Source organism: Neoarius graeffei, chromosome 10 (assembly GCF_027579695.1).
Source record: "Neoarius graeffei isolate fNeoGra1 chromosome 10, fNeoGra1.pri, whole genome shotgun sequence".
In the NCBI taxonomy this organism is placed as follows: Eukaryota; Metazoa; Chordata; class Actinopteri; order Siluriformes; family Ariidae; genus Neoarius; species Neoarius graeffei.
Genome location: NC_083578.1, coordinates 66,139,505 through 66,157,666, shown reverse-complemented (window position 1 = coordinate 66,157,666; position 18,162 = coordinate 66,139,505). Strand labels below are relative to the sequence as shown.

The 18,162-nt window shown below is 42.9% G+C and overlaps 1 protein-coding gene across 4 annotated transcripts in view; it reads left to right on the top strand.

The window, feature by feature from the left end:
• tmem51a (transmembrane protein 51a) overlaps positions 1-18,162 on the top strand; it is a 71,125-nt gene that overhangs the window by 6,643 nt on the left and 46,320 nt on the right. For 2 of the 4 annotated variants that reach the window (XM_060930862.1, XM_060930863.1), the window contains exon 2: positions 15,886-15,990. The exons of 1 other annotated variant lie outside the window; for it this stretch is intronic. The gene's annotated coding sequence lies outside the window, so the exon portion shown is untranslated. Of the gene's footprint in view, positions 1-1,500; positions 1,605-15,885; positions 15,991-18,162 lie in introns of all 4 variants that reach the window. One more of the 4 variants, XM_060930864.1, reaches the window with a different exon arrangement.

The window sequence follows — 18,162 nt, the reverse complement described above, 5'->3', positions numbered from 1 at the left end:
AACAATCTCTGGAGAATGCCTAACTGGAACCGCTGAGTGTACGTTTACATTGTAATGTACACTTAATATCGCTCGTTTGTCATGTTTCTATTTGAAACTTGTCACTTCACTCACGCAAGGGTCATTTTTGAAAAACATTTTAGGTCTATTCTGTATGATTTGATTTGTGTTTGGGATGCAAACAGCGCGCGTTTTGGCGGATGCCGCCTGAATCGCGCAGATCCGATTTTTTTTTTTTTAGGGGGGGCGTTGGGAGTGTCCGATTATAATTTCAAAGTAAATTCTGTATTAAAATGACTAAATAAGCAAATCCGTTACAGTCCATGAAACAGGAAGTATAAGGATGAGAAAAAAACAGTTTAAATCGGGAAGCTGCGCACATTTGCGCAGCCCGAGCGGTGTGCAGGACTGCGCATATGTGCACTCCATATCATAATCAGACACTCCAACGCCCCCCCCCCCCCCCCCCCCCAAAAAAAAAAAAATCGGATCTGCACGATTCAGGCGGCATCCGCCAAAAGGCACGCTGTGAATATATAAAGTTGTATATATCAGACAGCCTTTAAAGTTTGATGAAGTCAGTTTCAGGCTTTGGAGCAGGCTTTGGCAGTTTCAGGCTTTGGCAGCCCTGCATAGTCACTTGAAAATGCATCTTTGTCCACTTCGTAGGGGTCAATTCCCCCAATCAAGGCCAGTTTGGCTGCATACCGTTGTCATGAGATGTCGTCTAATGTATCTATATACTTCTGTTTGCTTGATTTTGCTGACATTGATCTTTATTTTAGAAAACTGACTATATAACTTCATAAATTCGTCCGAGATAACGTAGCCGGTAGTGGCGATGGTCTGTTTTGTTTGCCCCCCAAGATGGCGGCTGGGGGGCGTTCCCCGGAATGCCATGACGTCAGTGAAAACTATCTATAGAATGTAAATTTGAAAGTTGAGATTCACAAAGAATAAATACCGTACAGTTGTTTTCAATAAATGAACTTAAACTGGTCAGTTGACCACATGTCTTTGGACTGTGGGAGGAAACTCATGCAGTCACGGGGAAAACATGCAAACTCCACACAGAGAGGCCTCAGTCAACCATGAGATCCGAACCTAGAACCTTCTTGCTGTGAGGCAAAAGTGATAACCACTGTGCTGCCCCAGTTGCGATTCACACAAAAAAAAAGTATCTTACAATTCTTTTCAGTAAATGCAACGAAACTATGAGAACAAATTGGCGATGATTGAAAAATTATCATTGATTTTGTCATCGTGATCCTATCATTTTGGATGAAGCCTTGTTTGTGCTGTCTGCTTACCTGTATTTCTCTGTCCAGGATGGCCCTGAGTTTCAGTACATTATTATTAGGTTTTGTAGTAGACTAATAGCCCATTCATGCTTGCACTAAAAACTGTTTATTTACTGCTGTTGTGCTGTAATTGTGTTGTGTGGGAATGGGAGCAAGTCGAAATGTTAATCTGTCCCTTGGCAATGTTAATGTCTCCTAGGACCATGAACAGGAATCTTTTGCCATGGCTCCAGTGGGAACAAGAAACATTAGATTCACGTGTTGTGACCTGTCAGACGTTGCTGGCGGTGACATTTCCCACAGGTCTGAAACATTAGCTTACTTGAGATAGTAGCCAGAGGAAAGATCCAGCATTACCTTTCGACACAAAAATGGTCCACTACATTGTGATTTTGGATTACGCTGGTATCTGTTCCACTCGTGTGGATCGGAATCTGCTCTGATCGTTCTGCTCAGTGAATCGAGCATGTTGTCTACCAGTGACGAACATAGATTTCAGAAAAACAAACTTTTTTTATTTCGTTTATGATTAGATTTTTTTGACTCACAACAAAGGAAAAGAAACAGTTTGCTTTTCAATGTCACATGTTAATCTAATGTTTCTCATCTGCGATTTCTGAGAATAAAAACAAAGAGTTTATTAATATCTGTTACTGACAGGAAAATATAATGACCAAATGTACACGGACAGTTAATGTCCTTTTAATAATAAGTTAAATAGGCTAAAAAAAAGCGTTGTTACAAAGCTGAATGTGCTGACTGGGTTCAAGCGCTCCACGGTGTCGCGTTGCCTTGGTGACGTTGATGATGTGTACCATGCACAGTGATTGAGAGTCTACAGTGTGAAATCTCTCCGTTTATTTGGTCGGCTATTTGGCAAATCATTCCAGCACAATACCGTTCCTTTTAACGATGCAGTATGTTATGTTCATTATTCTTTATCTATCTCAAAGAACGTTCAGAATTTGAATCCTCATACCGCTTTACTGTAAAGCGACTGGCGGCAAATTCAAAACTGCAAGGAAAGAAAACGTACAGATATGGCTGGAAATTGAAATTAATTATATGCCGTATCAGACCTTGCATGTTTTACACGTCTCACGGAGGTTTGCTCTCTGTAGCATCTCATTAAATGCAGTCAGGTGGGAATACACGACGGATGTTATTTTACTGTTAAGGAAGACTGAGTGGAAATTAAAGTTGTTGGTTTTTTTCATCCCCCGCTGGCCGAAAGGCCCGAAGTGGGATTATGCCATGACGATGTCCTTCCGTCTGTCCCGGGAAGGGTGCTCACTTTCTGAAATCAACTCCTCTCTCAATTTTTGGAGGAATTTCACCAAACTTGGCAAGATTCTTTGTGTCAGTAGTAGGCATATTCTAATTTCGTTAAATTGGGTCACGTTTTACCAGAGTTGGAGTCCTTGATTAACAAAATTATAATTTGACAATTTCATGAGTGTGTTTTCCTTCTGAAATCAACTCCTCTCACAATTTTTGAAGTAATTTTGCCAAACTTGGCAAAAGGCATTGTTGTATGTCGGTAGTATACGTTTTGTTTGTTTGTTTTTGTTCAATTTGGTTGCATTTTACCAGAGTGGTGGCACATGATTAACAACCTTGTACTTTCACAATTTCATGAAGGTGTGCTTGCCTTCTGACATCAACTCCTCTCACAATTTTTGGATGAATTTCTTGAAGCTTGGCAAAAGGCCTTGTTATATGACGGTAATACGCATATTGCAATTTAATTTCATTTGTGAAAATTTTACCAGTGTAGGGATGGGCTGCCATGCCGTAGCCATAGTAACCAATTCCCTTTCACTGCACAGCATTGAACACATCAATCCCTGTACTCGATGCCATGTTCTATCTCCGCCCATTGTTCTGACTCCTTGTAATGGTATTGGATACAGAGATGATACCGGATACCAAATACAGTGACATCACGACTGTGCTTAAAACCCGCGGCGAAATCGAAATTCCTTCTCTCTGGCGGTGGGTTTCCACATGTGAAAGAGACGCCGTTGCATCTGTGCTACAGAAGGACAAAGAACGAACTATTGATACCAGACCTTGAGCCAAAGTTCAATGTATTTGATCTTCACATAGTTGCAATAATAACTGAACCGGTTAGTTACTGCAGCCCACGCAGTATTTTAAAGAGAAAAGGCGACCGGATCCCTTTTCCCTTTCGCAACATCGACGAACTACAAACAAGATTCCTTCCAGATCATCGGACGACCGACGGGACACCGAAGATCTTCAGCTGACGAGCTGTGAAAGTAAAAGGAACGGAACTTTTTTTCTCCTTGGACCTGCGCTCTGCACGGTCTTCGGATAACAGATGGCGCACTTTCAGTCCCCAAGCAAGAGCGATCTCAAGTAAGGCTGGCCTCTGGGCAATTGTTAGTCTTCGTTGTGGCTAGTTAATGTGAGGGGTCTTGTTTATTTGAATTCATTTATGGTTTAAATGTGCGCATTTTGATTCACATGAAAGTCGGTCTTAGACCGCGTGTTGTTTGATTTACTTTGTTTACTATCTATATTTAGTTAGATCGTGCATGCGTTTTCTCTCTCTCTCTTACTCACTCCGTTGCACTACACCCCTCAACATTGGGATTTCAGGAGTAGCTAAGGGTTGAGTAGAAGTTGGGTTTAAGGCCTAGCCGAGACTAGTTTTTAAACTACAGGTTCTTTATCTCGCTGTCCCTTGTGCGCTCTCCTTGTTGCCCCTCCCCTTTTAGGCGAGGCCTAGCACAGGGGTTCTCAACCTTTTGCAACCTGGGCCCCACCAAAGCTGGTTCATTGCAGTTGGGGGCCCCTCTTCTCGCCCCGCCCCATCCCCCCCCCAAACACACTCACCCGCAGTGACGCCACCCGACCTACAGCACCTTATATCGACCGATAATAGATAGATAGATAGATAGATAGATAGATAGATAGATAGATAGATAGATAGATAGATAGATAGCCCTGGGCTAGATTATTATTATTATTATTATCATTATTATTATTATTAGTAGTAGTAGTAGTAGCAGCAGTAGTAGCATTATCCATAGTAGACTAGCAGTAAGAAAACAACAAAAACAACAAATTATTTGGGTAGAGCTGAAATGGGGAAAGCAAAAATACAGTGTGGGGTAGTAGTCTTTAAAAAGACTGTTTGGGTTTTGCGCTGTATCGATGGATTGATGATAGTAGACTAGCGAGAGTCGGCACGAGTTAACTCGGCAAGAAACCAGACTAGTGTGTGTGTGGCAAGCACTCACACGGTGGCCACGGTATGCAGACTCACTCACATGACGTTGCGTCATGTTCGCGTCACGGGCTTAAAATAACCTACACACAAGATTTTATGATAGATTGATGATAGATTTTATAATAGTATTGATTTGTATGTAATAGTCCAATGTCCTGCATTTTGACATGGGTAAATGTGTTGCATCTGCTTAGCTACTATAGCCTGTTAGCCCCAGATTTTTTTTTTCCTCCATACATGAAGCCTACTCACGACCCCCCTGGAGTACCTCCGCGCCCCACCAGGGGGGCGCGCCCCCCCGGTTGAGAACCACTGGCCTAGCACAAGGCTCACACATTCCATTCTCTCACACACACACACACACACACACACACACACACACACACACGCGCAGACAGACACAAACACGTGATTTCCCTCTCACATTTTAACATCCACTCGCCCCTACACTGTAAACTTGCATATAGCTTATTAGTGTGCTTGCAAAAGCACACTATTGTTCTTAAGATTTATTTTTATTATTATTATTCGTTTTCACCCGTTTTTTGGATCCACTACTCCTCCGAGGGCTTTCAAGATAGAGACACCGTTCCAACGTTGAAACGTAGGGCCCGATCTGGAATGGCGTGCTTGTTTTCAGCTTTTGGATCGACACACCTGTTTTCTTGTTCTTGTCGTTTTTCTGTCATTTTTTTCCCATAGAGAATGAATAGGGCTCACGAATCGAATTGTCCTGCTCGGACACGCTTCATCGCAGACACACCAAACCTCATGTGATACCTCAGGCCAACTCCCCAGACACATGTATGCATTCGGTTCTGACCCGCACTCATTTTTTCCTTTCTTTTCATGCCCCACTTTTTCATCCATTCACTTCCATTCATTTTTGGCCCCATTGAAAATGAATGGCGTTTCGGGGAAAAAAGCTTTCACTCTCCGTCAGATTTTTTTAACTGAGTGACCAAACTTCAAGAGACTTCATATGATGCCTCAGGGAAAGTCCCCACACACATCCATCCCCTCATCTGAGACCTGCACTCATCTTTTTCTTGGTTTTCACACATCCTGTTTTCCCTCCATAGGCTTCCATTGATTTTTGGCCCCATTCAAATGGAGTGTTAGTATGCTAGTTGTTAGCATGTTAGTATGCTAGTTGTTAGCATGTTAGTATGCTAGCTGTTAGCATACCAGCATGCTAGCATGTTGGTATGCTAGCATGATAGCTGTTCTGCTACAGCTCAGCAAGCACACTTTGCATTTTCTCTGTGGAAATGCAGTCTAGTTACTTCTGATCACCATTAGTGCCTTAGTTATCATATACATTACTGATTCTTATTTGTATACATTGTATCACCATTTATATTGAATTATTCCTTGGCTGCCATTGCTGCTATATCTGATCAGTATTAGTTTGCTAATTCATGTCAACTATTTCAATAAATGGTATCTTTGGAATAAACTAGAGCTGGGCAATAAATTGATTTTATCGATTAATTCGAATTTACAGTTAAGGACGATGTGTTTGTTTGTTTTTTGTTTTTTTAAATGAAAATCGTTTTTCTCTCAGTTTTAACTTCCGCCACTGACACTCCCCTCTGCGCATGTGCAGAACGGATCGGGCAGCAGGGACGGATAGGGCACTGACACTATAGCCCTCCTCCCGCGCGCTTGCCATACACACACAAACAACATGGCAGCAATTGGGGGAAAGCTGCAACTTGTGCCCAAGAAAGGAGTAACTTCCTCCATGATCTGGAATTGGTTCGGTTTTGCGGTGTTGGATGCAGACCAAACAAGTCCTCGTTATAAGATGTGTTTGAAAACGGTTGCTTCCAAAGCAGCACGACGAATTTATCCCAACACCTTAAACAGAAGCATGCAGCGGAGTGGGAGAAGTGCTGCTCCCAGTGGAATGAAAACAGCCACAGTACTAGCACACCATCCAAAGTAAAGCAAGCAACCGTCCCTGACACATTTTTGAACTGTGTGCCTTATGAGACTGTTGTACGCGGCGAGAGGTTGGATGCTGGGTGGGGCCAGGAGCTGGGGTGTAAACTGTTGTATGCAGCGAGAGGCTGGATGCTGGGCGGGGCCAGGAGCTGGGGCGGAAACTGTTGTACGTGGTGAGAGGCTGGATGCTGGGCGGGGCCGGGAGCTGGGGCGGAAACTGTCGTACCCTCAGCTAGCTCAGCTGGGAAACACTTGCCAGTCATAACCAGACGGTCGTAAAGTTGATCGGTCGTAAGTTGAATAGGTCGCAAGTCAATGACTACCTGTATCTCCAAGGCTAATACAAGTAATTTCACCAGGTCAAGATTACTGTGAGGTCAAATGTCCATCCCTAAGTCACAACTTCATAAGGCGTGTAGTCTACCGGGCGGAGGCATCCCCATCGACGCCGTTGGCATCGAGTTCTATCTAGTTTTCCCTATTTTGTCAGTTTTATCGAAAAGGACACAATTTTATTTATTATAATGTATTTATATTTTTTGAGGGGACTTTTTTTTTTATAAAGTTTGAGGGTGCATTGTGTCAGTGCCAGTTTGAAACTAAGCTATGTTGGAGAAAGCTTTCTAAAAGTTACTGCATGTTCTCACTATTTACAAGAACATGGTCTGCCATCTCATATACAAGCTTGTTTTTTGGCTTCTTTTTGGTTTCTGGTTGCACTTTAACCCCAAAGGGGAAATTTAAGTGAAAACAAAATAGAGGTAAAACTTGTTTTGAACCATTTCTTTGTCATCTGTAGTTTGATTTTTAGTAGGGAGAAAAAAATCGATTAAAATCGGATTTTTTGTGAAAAAAACTTTTATTTTTTTTAGGCCATATCGCCCAGCTCTAGAATAAACTGTGTCCTGTCTATTGCTACAACATTCACTGAGTGCCAAGCTCTGCCAAACAAGTATTCTAATTGCCTTTGGCCATTTGGTTGTTATATGAATGTTATAGATCTAGAGTAAACGTATTACATTAGAGCTGCAATACTCACTAAAACTATAGCAACATCACCAAGTTATTCTGTTGATTTTAATAGTTTAGCTATAAACTATTAGACACTTGAATTAATGATTAATCAATTTACGAGACTGATCCCTTTTTACATGAGACTGATTTGATAAGCCTATTGCACCTACACCAGTGTTTTGGCCCTTGATTAAATAACTTGTACTTTGACAATTTCATGAGGGTGTACATTCTTTTGAAATCAACTCCTCTCACAATTTGTTGAGGAATTTCACCAAACTTGGCAAAAGGCTTTGTTATATGACAGTTATGCACATATTGAAATTTTGTTTAATTTGGGCAAATTTTACCAGAGTTATGCCCTTGATTATTAACAAACTTGTACTTTGGCAATTTCATCAAGGTGTGTTTGCTTTCTGAAATCAACTTCCCTCGCAACTTATATCCTTGACTTGCAAGTGACGTCAAAGCAAAATAGAAACCCGGATGTCGGCCATGTTGGTGGAGATACAAATGCGGGATCAAGCGACATTCCATACAAAACAGTCACGCATGTGCAACTCTTTGTTTTTCCATTGCTTTAAGTGTTCTTTTAGCTATGCCATATCTTTGCGCTGTATATGGTTGTGGTCACAACAGTACTCGTGACCGTGGCACGTTCCGATTTTTTAGAATTCCGTCTGTGATTCGGAAAGAGGGCGAGGAAACTTTGAGGCTTAGTATGGAGAGGAGATGAGGGGATCAGGATACTTCATTCAATGCCATTTTGTCCAATAGTTAAGACATTTTGTTCGTCCAATAGTTAAGACATTTTGTCCTAAGCCTTTTTCATACGCACTATTTTGTATTTCAGGTATTTTGGTGTTCACGAACGAAAGCCCTGCGAGAGTGCTGCTCTGCGCCTAAAGATTTAAAATGATCCAGCCACCTTTAAAAATAAATAACACTGCCAATGGAGCTCGCAGCGAAGCCAAATTTTACAGGCATCTCCCTCTAAGCCTGCCCCTTCGAAAGAGCACGGCCTCGCGGTCCTACCAACCCGCCTCGGCCTGGTATTTGTGAACAAAGCCCCTGTGAGAGCTGAACTCTGCTCTGTGACTGAAGATTTAATATGATCCAGCTGGAAACACAGACATGTAAGCAAGCGGCCTGCAATGACGAGAGTTAACTCATCCCAGGGTCCGCAAGTGGCATGGGCCGACGTGGTTACACCCCCCCCCCCCCCCCCCCCCCCCCCCCGTACACTCTTTAGTGTTGAAGCGCGCGTACTATGGCGCTCATTTGCTTTACAGAAATGTTTTGCTTCGGTCAAATTCCATTGAGAATTCCTCCTTTTTCCGAACAAACAAATACCTGAAATATAAAATTATTGATGGTGCGTATGAAAAAGGCTTTGGATGAAATGTCTTAACTATTGGACAAAAAGGCATTGGACGAAATGATCTGTATTTGTACTCGATGGTCGGTAGAAGCGTCTTATCTTCAGAAAAGTCTGACTTTTTTAAATAATATGGGTCAAAACCACACATCTATCTTCTCTTTGTATCAAATCTTTGGTCAGTTTTTCAAATTGTGGTAATACTGAGAAAATCCAGCGTTGTTTACAGACACGCTTTCAGCGGCTGTCATCCTAGTTGTTTTGCATAGCCACCATCATGGCGGACACTCATGATGTAGCACATTTTGATCACGTGGTTGCAAGTCTTCTATTATCCTCCGCTAGCCGAAAGGCCTGAAGGGGGATTATGTCGTGATGTCTGTCCGTCCGTCCCAAGAAGGGTACTCACTTTTTGAAATCAACTCTCACAATTTGTGGAGGAAGTACACAAAATTTGACAGGCTTGTTATATGTCGGTAATACGCATATTGCAATTTCGTTCAATTAAGTCATATTGTACCAGAGTTAAGGCAAAGTTGCCAGCAGGAGATATTGTGCTCTCCGAGCACTCTTGTTAATCTGTCCCATGTTGTTTTTACCTGACACATTCATGGGTTTCATTTGTGAAAGGGGCTTCAGTGTTTCTGTATTGTGCTGTGATCTTCCTAACTATTCTGTGATGGGTTTCCCAAAAGCATTGTCGCACAAAGATCATTGTTAAATGGTAGAGTGAGCATCACAATGAACACACTCTCTCTCCTAGTTAAGATGCTCTTAGGCTACATCCACACGACAACGGCAACGAGATTTTTTTTTTTTTTAATATCGTGTCCACATGGGCAATGGATCAGTAAAATTTCAGGTACATATGGCAACGCAATGCTTGCTGAAAACGATGCAATATACATGCCACACCACTACGTGCGCTGTAAGACGGTCCCATTGGAGACACCAGAACAATAGAAGTAGGACGCATGCACATAAACCCCTTCTTCTGTAGCATTAGCCACACAAAGTTTTGATTATTAATCAGTAGCGTAAAATGAAAGACGCGGAAAGAGGAATGGATGGGGGTAGATGGAAGCCGGTACGCCAACATTCTGATATCCTCCAGAATTCTTTAATGGTCCGGAATAAATTGAATGCTACACGTTGATGGATTACTTTGTTCTTCTACGCCCTTTTTGAGGAATGTATTGTCGGACTTAAACCAACATCTGAAGAGGTGAGATCGCTCCTTGTTTTTTTCCTATGTTTGCTGGTGGGATTGTTTTTTGTTTTTGGAAAGCGCACGGGCGGTGCGCAGTTTGGTACTGCTTCCGCAGTGTTTGGACTAAAGACTCTGCCCTAAGGGCTATATTCTCTCTCTCACTTTGCACCATTACACAATAAATATTCACAGTGAAAATATTTTGTAAGCACGTTTCATGAACCAAGTTATAGGATTTGTTGACAACTCGCATCGAGTTCGTTACACTTCTACCCAGCGTGAAGCACTGACAGTCATGTGGTTGTGACGTCATCGTAAACAAATCCGTTCTACTCATCCAGACGACTTCACAACGGCGCCGTTGCCAGATTTTTTCACTCTGGAACCCGTTCTCAAAAGATTTCGTTTTGGGGCACCCAAAACGCCGGTGCCGTGTGGACGCCAGGCCGAAACGATAAACAATTTTATCAGATTCACCTGAATCCGTTGCCGTGTGGACAGGGCCATAGTGTTAAGAGGCTTTTGGGAAACCCACCTCATGTTCCACGCGAGTGTTTCTGTGGGGGGTTTCAATGACTCACGGCTTTCACATGAAACTTTACGCAGCATAATGCACACTTGTGTCCAAAGTTCACTTCTGAATTTTTAATACATTGCAAGGTTGCAAGGTTTATCACAGCAGCAATATAATAACTGCATTCAATTATTTTGTCCACATGTTGCAGCTTAAGGTATAAAGGTCTGATCTTCCCTATGGACAGCTAGTCGAGCACGTTAGCAGTATGTTGGCGTCATGACATTTGAGCTGCATAATTAGTCGATTATTAGGAGGTTTTTGGCAGTGAGTTATTGTTACTAAGAAGCTACAATAAATGTATAGGTTGTTTTAATCACTGTGTGGTATAAAGAAACACTCATAAACAGTATTCATACAGCACCTCGGGGTGTATCAATGCCCCCCCCCCCCCCATCTAATTTGATCAGGTACAGTAGAGTCTCAATATATTTTCGATACAGCTAAAAGAAACATTGCCTGAATGTGTATAAAAGTACAGCAATTGAAACATAATAAAGACCTACCCTGTGTCTGAAATCACTCACTCATTCACTACTCCCTACTCACTATATAGGGAATTACTACATAGAGGACTATATAGTGAGCTCATTGATAAAATGAAAAACCGCTTTCGGACACCAATCCGTCATGCTGGTATTTACGTCATTACTGTCGCACAATACACTGAGCGTATTTCCCCGCATTAATAAATACAAAGTACTTTTGTGTCTGCTGCATCTTTCAGTTCTTTTAAATCAAGGCTGAATACTTTCTTCTTCGCCACTGCCTTTTATTAAATAAAATTTTGAGGCTTTTGATTTGATTTCTAGGGCGGCACGGTGGTGTAGTGGTTAGCGCTGTCGCCTCACAGCAAGAAGGTCTGGGTTTGAGCCCCGTGGCCGGCGAGGGCCTTTCTGTGCGGAGTTTGCATGTTCTCCCCGTGTCCGCGTGGGTTTCCTCCGGGTGCTCCGGTTTCCCCCACAGTCCAAAGACATGCAGGTTAGGTTAACTGGTGACTCTAAATTGACCGTAGGTGTGAATGTGAGTGTGAATGGTTGTCTGTGTCTATGTGTCAGCCCTGTGACGACCTGGCGACTTGTCCAGGGTGTACCCCGCCTTTCGCCCGTAGTCAGCTGGGATAGGCTCCAGCTTGCCTGCGACCCTGTAGAAGGATAAAGCGGCTAGAGATAATGAGATGAGATTTGATTTCTTTCAGCACGACCGCAATGCATGATGGGATATACTGCTTGGTTAGTGACCATCAGTTGTACACTACTTTTTGTGATGCATTGTGGGATACTTTGAGTGCACTATATAGCGTGTAATAATTCTCACTATACATTCAGACAGCGCTACAAAATGGCAAACTCACTATATAGTCCACTATATAGTGAGTAGTGAGTGATTTTGGACACAGGGCTAGTGTTTGCCTGTCAAACATTTAGCGGCAATATAATGAAGCAAAGGCTCAGTGTGACAAAATGTGTTTGTGTGTGTGTATGATGCTGTTTTTGTCTAGTTTTTTTGAGGCAACACAGAATGGTGATGCTAGACATGCCTGTGGTATTGGCAGGTGCATGCGTATTGTTTTCATATTTGGCAGATTCTGCAGAATCTGCCAAATATGGAAACAATATATGTGTAGAAATTCTGCAGGATATTTTGGTCCAGAACCCCCTGGCCCTTGGTGTCAGTGTTTCCGAGAAGCCGAAGTGCTCCCATCCTCCAGACCTTAATGAACTGGGGAATCTTCCAGTTCTCACCATTGCTGTTTTTGCTGCTTGCGTTCCAGAGTGTTGGTGAGTGAAAAACAGCATGCTTGGGAGAAACATGTTTTTTAAACCCCCGTAGAGGAGGTGGTGTGGGCTAGATGAGTTTATTACACCTCACATAATGTAAGCAGTATTTTATGACTTTATTATTTATTAGTCTGTTGAATGTATTGTTCAGTACGCAGATGCATCACATCACCAGCCCCGTTTTGAATGATCTGATGCACTTTTTTTGTTCCACCCCTACCACCTATACTGTGTGGTCAAAAATATGTAGACAACTGCCCATCACAGCCGTATGTGTGTCCCCAAACTGTTTGAAGAACTACAATGTCTTTGTATGCTGTTGCATTAAGAATTCACCTTTACTGGAACTAAAGGGTCCAAACTTGTTCCAGCATGATGGTGTCCCCCTGTGCACAAAGTGAGGTTCATGTGGACAAGGTTTGCCAAGGTTAGTGTGGAAGAACTCAAGTGACCTGCATAAATCCCTGACCTCAGCCCTACTGAACACCTTTGGGAGGAACTAGAATGCCTATTTTGCAGCCTGACCTCATTAATGTCCTTATGGCTGAATGAGCAGAAATCCCCACCGCCACACTCCAAAATCTAGTGTTTAGTCTTTCCAGAAGAGCTGAGGTTATTCTAACAGCAAAGGGGAACAAAATCTGGAGGGGGATGTTCAGAAAGCGCACATATGGGTATGATTATTCAAGTGTCCACAAACTTTTGGCAGTACAGTGCACCCATATTTCTTCTTTTTTTTTAGCTGCTCCCATTAGGGGTCACCGCAGGAGATCATTATGATCCAAATGTTTGATTTGGCATAGGGTTTTGTTTTTTTTGAACACCGGATTCCCTTCCAGGCGGCACGGTGGTGTAGTGGTTAGCGCTGTCGCCTCACAGCAAGAAGGTCCAGGTTCGAGCCCCGGGGCCGGCGAGGGCCTTTCTGTGTGGAGTTTGCATGTTTTCCCCATGTCTGCGTGGGTTTCCTCCGGGTGCTCCGGTTTCCCTCACAGTCCAAAGACATGCAGGTTAGGTTAACTGGTGACTCTAAATTGAAAGTAGGTGTGAATGTGAGTGTGAATGGTTGTCACTGTGTGTCAGTCCTGCGATGATCTGGCGACTTGTCCAGGATGTACCCCGCCTCTCACCCATAGTCAGCTGGGATAGGCTCCAGCTTGCCCACAACCCTACACAGGATAAGCGTCTACAGATAACGGATGGGTGGATGGAGATGCCTTTCCTGATATTACCCTCCCCAGTCTATCTGGACTTGGGACTGGCACGAAGTCTGCACTGGCTTGTGAAACACCAGTGGCTGGGTTCCCCCCTTAACCTGCATGTTTTTGAACTGTGGGAGGAAAAACAGACACAGGGAGAACATGCAAACTCCACACAGAAAGACCCCTGTCGGCTGTGAGGTTCAAACCCAGAACCTTTTTGCTGTGAGGTGACAGTGCTAACCACTACACCACTGTTGCCCCTTTTCCACCAAAGCAGTTCCAGGGTTGGTTCGGGGCCAGTGCTTAGTTTGGAACCGGGTTTTCTGTTTCCACTGATAAAGAACTGGCTCTGGGGCCAGAAAAACCGGTTCCAGGCTAGCACCAACTCTCTGCTGGGCCAGAGGAAAGAACCGCTTACATCAGCAGGGGGTCGGAGTTGTTGAGACCAACAACAATAACAAGACCGCGAAAGATCGCCATTTTTAAGCGACGAGAAGCAGCAGCTGTACAAACGCGAAGTCATCCATTATTATTGTTGTTGTTGCTGCTGCTGCTGCTTCCGTGTTGTTTTTGCTTCGATATTCGCGCCAAGGTTTATGCAAACGTAGCGATGTAACTGACGTATACAGCGACGTAATGACGTGGCTTCCCTTAGCACCGCGAGCTATGGAAAAGCAAACTGGTTCTCAGCTGGCTCGCAAGTTGAACGAGTTGTGAACCAGCACCAGCACTGGCCCCGAACCAGCCCTGGAACTGATTTGGTGGAAAAGGGGTATGTGTCCTTGTACCTGTATTTACACAGAAGAAAGTTAAATGGATAGATTTAGCTAGTTGATTGAGCTCGGTGTTTGTGTTTTTGTAATTTTAGTGGGCAAGACAAAGCATTTATTAAAAAAAAAAATCTTTGTGATTCATTCAAAGGAGAAGAGAGCAACAGATTAAATGAAAAAAAAAATGAACATAAGTATACAAGTGATGTAATTCCTTAATAGATTTATAAATTGTAAAAGTATAAAACCTAAGATGATGATGAATGTCAACATTCAGAATTATGTTGAGAGTTATTGCTTTTGGAATGTTTTGATGGGATTAATGGCTCAAGAGAGTTAAATACTGGCTTAAGAGAGATCAACGGTACCTGCAGTGAAAAGAAAAAAACAAACGTAGGCTAGAAATATTATACATTTTGCACAAATGTATTTTGACTCCCCTGTACTGTCACACAGTGTCGCATAAAGCAGTGCATTAAAATTCTTTTGTATTCCTGCTCGCTTCAGAGCACAGCAATATTGCCATTTTGTGGGCGGTGTCAAAGGTCAACATGACAGAATCATTGATAGGTTTTCCGTATCTTGATTGGCTCGCTGCTCCTGACACCGCGATGTAGCCGGATGGACAAAACACTGTGCGTTTACATGCACATAGAGAAAATCGAATTTCTGCCATTGCTCGACTGAAATCGAAGTTCTAAATGCCATGGAAACACCTTAGCTAGGCTGAAATCGAACCGAACTTGATTTCTCGTAATCGAGCTACACGACCTAGATTATGCGATTTTAGCCGAGCTACTTAGTGCATGTAAACCCTATCGAGCTACGTAGTCGAGCTACTTACTTCAGCACCGCCCCTTCCGGAAGTGACGAGTGACGAGACCACAAGCGGGAAACACGACAGCCTCGGTCGGCATGACAACGAATCATGACAACGGCATGAATCTTTTCTTTTTGTGGCATTGTTTGCACTGTTAAAATTTAGCTCACTTACTGTATCACCAAATACATCTGTACAGCTGTTGCATAGCTGTGAATTGTGTACATAAACAAGTCACTGTATTTGTGTGTGTGTATATAGATGTCCAACATCTGAAGAATGTCAATAAAAACAAAACAATTGAATTTTTTGTGTGTTTATTAAGACATAAGTTAAATTGTAAGCAAAAAAAAAATATTTTTTTGTAAGCAAAAAATGGACTTTAGAAAAATATACAATTGTGCAAAATAAGTTGTCTTACAAAACAGTGGTCTGCGCAGGACAGTTTGTAGCCATACAGTCTGATAGAGCAAGCCTAACAGCTTGAGCACGGAACTTGTGAACACGGAACTGCCAGTGTTGCCAGATTGGGAGGTTTTAAGTGCATTTTGGCGGATTTGAACATGTTTTGGGCTGGAAAACGTCAGCAGTATCTGGCAACACTGCTGATAACTTTGTTTATACCATAGATATACATAGAAGACTAGATGCCTCACCACGTATTCCAGAACGTCCACACAGGGCGGCCATCTTACCACAGGCAAGCTTTTCCACAGAATTTGTGGTACACTGAGGTAAGACCATTGAGATGCTTAAATGTTTATACTCTTATCTCGCTGAAATTTTGACGTATATACAAATGGTTTGATTTCTTAAAACATTAATAATGTGGTTGTAATTCTGGGTGCTTGAACATGCTAAAATCGTACCTTTTCTCTTCAAAAACGACTTACTGCAGCTTTGTCAAAGTTGTGTTTCATGCTAGGCTAGCTCGCAGCACCAAGTAATTTTACATGGAAGGTCATGAGATAATATTTTCAATAACTGAAGTTGCACTTGCACATGGTTTTCATTTTTGGGTTGGTTAATTTAAAACAACTTACATTATGATTTCTAGAGGAAATTAAATTACTGACTGTGACGAGATGCCAGACTTCTGCGCGGCTTTCGGTTGCTCGAACCGGCGATGTCTGGAAAGTAGGGCACGCGGGATCACCTTTCACCAGTAAGATAATACATCATTTTTTTAAGGCTAATCGGTAGCGTTATTTACTTAGTGAAATAATGTCCAATACAGTTCCTGATATGAGCAGCTGGGCTAGGACAACAGTATCGTACTGTATTGTTACATTTGGGTGTGAGGCTGTTTATTTAACTTTAGCTTCCCCTACGGCCCTATCACATGTAAAATATTTTCACTAAAAATTGGAAATAAATTGTATGGTTATTTGTCCTAAGGCCGCAGTTATCCATAAGTATGCAGTGTTAGGCTTCTCACAACATAGGAATTTCAGCATGTATTTTTTTTAAAACATAAAATGATTATTCATCATTAATATCATAAATACATACTTCCGTTTGTTTTTTTATATAACAAACCAAACCGTTTGAATATCGATTGAAATTTGAGGAAGTTACGGTCATCTGAAAAGTACATATCGCTACCAACACAATGTAATGGGTAAGCCAGCTGTCTGAGGTAAGATGGCCGCCATGTGCGGACGTTCCACTTCGTTGACGGGCAACGGGGACGAGGCATCTAGTCTTCTATGTAAATCTATTGGCCCTTTTCCACTACCCTTTTTCAGCTCACTTCAGCTCGCTTCAGCTCACTTCAGCCCGACACGGCTCGCGTTTCGACTACCAAAAAACAGCACGACTCAGCTCGCTTCAGCCCTGCTTAGCCCCTAAAACTCGCACCGTTTTGGAGTGGGGCTGAAGCGAGCCAAACCGTGCCGAGTGAGGCTGGGGGCGTGAGCAGACACTCCCCTGTGCACTGATTGGTGAGGAGGAGTGTCCTCACATGCCCACACACGCCCCGCGAGCACGCTGGGATCTGTAAACACCGCAAACCCGGAAGAAGGAGAATTACAAGAATTATGAAGCCTTATGCGCCTCGCCTCATCTATACGCTCTTGCCAGTATCTGTTGGCGTTGTCGGTGACAACAAGCCACAGAACCAAGACCAGCAACAATAACGACTCCATGTCCTCCATGTTTATTGTTTACTATCCGGGTCGTGAGACTACCGCTTAAAAGCTCACTGATGTCACTGTTTGCGCTGCTTAACGACATCACGTGATGTCCACCCACTTTCGCTAACTCCACCCAATGTGTCCACCCACTTCCAGCCAGCACGGTTCAGCCCGGATGTAGTCGAAATGCAACTCCAACAGCCCCGCTCAGCTCGACTCAGCCGCGTTTGTAGTGGAAAAGCGGCATATGATTACTAATACTGACCACTGGGCAGTGTGTATGACTGGTAATTACTAACACTAGCCACTTGGCGGTGTATATGACTGGTAATTACTAACACTGGCCACTGGGCGGTGTGTATGAGTGGTGGTACACGGACAAACCACAAAAAATCGACTCGATGGGTTTACCATTTTTTCTTGGGTATGGTGCTCCGCTATTAGTCTCCAGTACTGAGGTAGCTATGGGAGCTTAACAGACATCATATGGTAATTGATGCTAAAAGTCTTCTTTTGAAGTGGGTTATTGGGAACCTTGTTCTGAAAAGCCACAGTGGTGGTATAACGTCTGTGCATGTCTGAGAGAGAAAATCAACTGAAATGTTCGCGTTCAGTCCTTGTGTGGTACTAAAAGTTAAAGTAAAAACCAAAGTTTTCCAAGTGCAAAACCTCCAGCTTTTATATCCATGCTAATGTAAGAGAGAGGTGTGTTCTCTTTACCCTGTCTAATAGTGCAAAGTTTGCATCAGACAGGATGTGAGAAGCATGACA